The sequence below is a fragment of the Elaeis guineensis genome, chromosome 3 (genome assembly GCF_000442705.2).
Source record: "Elaeis guineensis isolate ETL-2024a chromosome 3, EG11, whole genome shotgun sequence".
In the NCBI taxonomy this organism is placed as follows: Eukaryota; Viridiplantae; Streptophyta; class Magnoliopsida; order Arecales; family Arecaceae; genus Elaeis; species Elaeis guineensis.
This window is the reverse complement of record NC_025995.2, coordinates 97,721,676-97,724,268: the sequence shown is the minus strand read 5'-3', so window position 1 is coordinate 97,724,268 and position 2,593 is coordinate 97,721,676.

The window sequence follows — 2,593 nt, the reverse complement described above, 5'->3', positions numbered from 1 at the left end:
TATGAGCCAAAGAGTCCATCTCCATACTGAACTGAGGCGATCTCGAGGTCTAATCTGTGTACGAGCTACTTACTGACTTATCTCTTCAACGTACGCGACAGCTATCTATCTCGAATAGATAAGATTTGGTGCAACCGTTTCTCTTGATTTCATAGAAGTGATTAAAGACTGAATTATCTCACATAGTTTAGCATGTCCAACGATCCAACAATCTCAAGATCATGCAATCTCACAGCTAACAACCCAACTATCCGACATCTTTCTATATAAACAACCAGAGCCCCGAGAACCCAAGTAAGTCAAATCAAATTCCTCTCAAAAAATTCGTTACTGTTCTTTTGTTCTCTACTTTTCTGACTTAAGCGTCAAAGAATCCTCATCGGAGCCACAACCTTCGATTTGGGACTTGTTTTGCAGGTCACTCCAGCACCAGCATCCCTGCATAAGGATCAGATGTCTGTCTTTCGATCTCGACTGATTTCAATAGCAACAGATAAAGGAAGGGCCTACATTCGCATTCATGGCTCCAAGATGGATATCTTCTTGGCTTTCTAATGCCGTCGCTTCTCGACAGACGGCCAGCCAAGCTGACAATCAAGTTCAACCACTAGCATCGAAAATCCCTCTGTCAGTTCAATCAGTCATCCCTTTATCGGTTCAATTGTTTCAACCGGCATCGATCACGACCGACTAATTCGGTCAGCTCTTTCAGTAAGTTCAACATCTGACGACCACAATCCAAGCGGTCCAAATTTTTCTCACACCCTTCCAGATGGTACCACAGCCTCCTCAGACTGTTCCTACATCCTCTATAGTGGTGCATCATATAATTTTCTCGATAGTGCTGCTTGTACCTTTCGCAGTGGTGCCTTCACAAAATCCTGCTTTGACTGTGGCTCCGTAGCCACCACCTCAATCAAAGCCGCAGGCACCTCCTCAAAGTCCAAAGAAGAGGTTGACTCATCAAAGTCGCCTTAGGATCCAGCAGCCGGCCAGGCAGTGATCTCCAAGCCCACAATCGGGCCATGACTCAGCCCCCGGACGTCGATCTCCTCTGCGCTCTGAGACTGGTACTGCCCGTGAAGTTGACTTTGAAAGGCAATTCCAGGAGCTCGACCAGCAGTTGGATCAAAAAATAAAAAAAGTTCTCAACAATAATGGCTCCTCGATGGTGCCCTACGAAGGGTATAACAGCCAACCACCCTTCATCATGAGGATTGTGCAAGAACCACTCTTCCTGCACTTCAAATTGCCTCAGCTGGAGGTCTACAATGAGACCACAGATCTTGTCGATCACAGATGAGGTCTACGATGAGACCACAGATCTTGTCGATCATATGGAGACCTTCAAGACTGCCATACTCCTTCAGAAAGCATTGGATGCAATCCTCTGTCGAGCGTTGCCTCCAACCATCAAGGGGGCTACTCGGTGGTGGTACTTGAGTTTGAGGTCGGTGTCTATCTATTCTTTTGAAGACCTATACAAATCTTTCGTCGGTCATTTTATCAGCAACCAGCAATAGCAGAAGCGGTCCGACTACCTCCATACCATCAAGCAAAAAAAGGATGAGTCAATCCACTCTTTCATGAATAGATTCAATGTGGTGATCCTGAAGGTCCAAAACCTGGACTAGTCGATCGCGATAGCCGCAATGATGAGCGATTTGCTGAAGAACGACTTGAAAAAATCATTCATTAAGACATATTCTTGAGATCTTCTGGATATGCTTGCCCGTGTGGAGAAGTATGCCTGCATAGAAGAGGCCTTTGCCGATGATACTCTTGCTGGTTCAACCGTAACGGGACCCATTAAAGAGCGCCATCCAAAGCGAGAAGAGAAAAGACGTCAGCACTCTCGATCTCCACCCCCGAGGCAGAATAATGGGGTTGAAATCGTCGATCCCAGAGTCCTCCGAGAAGAGTTCGACAACCATCACCTCCTGGGCTGTACAATAACTACACGTCGCTGACTGTTCCTCGAAGAGAGGTATTATTACAAGGGGGCCTGAGTTACCTGAGCCTCAGAGGATAAAAATAAGGCCAAATACTATCGAGACTCGAATAAATACTGTTTTTACCATCGTGAGTATGGTCACGATACTAAAGACTGCCACTAGCTTCGCGATAAGATCAAGAGGCTTGTTAGGCAGGGGTGGTTAGATCATTTTGTCTGGAGAACGGCCCCTCAATGTCGAGCTCCAAGAGCTTCGCAGCCACCCCCTTTGCCTCAGCAGCCTCTCCCTCTGCCTCAGCCACAGCAAGCACCAACACGGCAGGTCAGAGGACAAATGGCGGAAGAAGAGCGACCCATCTGAAGAGAAATCTACATAATTACTGAAGGATCGTCTGGATTAGGGAAGTCCCTCGGCTTACAACGCCTCCCTTGATCGTCTCAGCTTGAGAACTTTGAAAGCTGATGTCTCAAACTACCATCTGATGAAGAAGTTTCCGACCAATCGAGGACCTTTTAGATGTCTCACTAAGGAAGGAGAATTCGAACTAGATGGTGAAAGTCGACTCACATCTAGATGGGGTAATCAAATGCTGACTAATTAATCTTTTACAAGAAAATACAGATCTTTACGCCCGATGA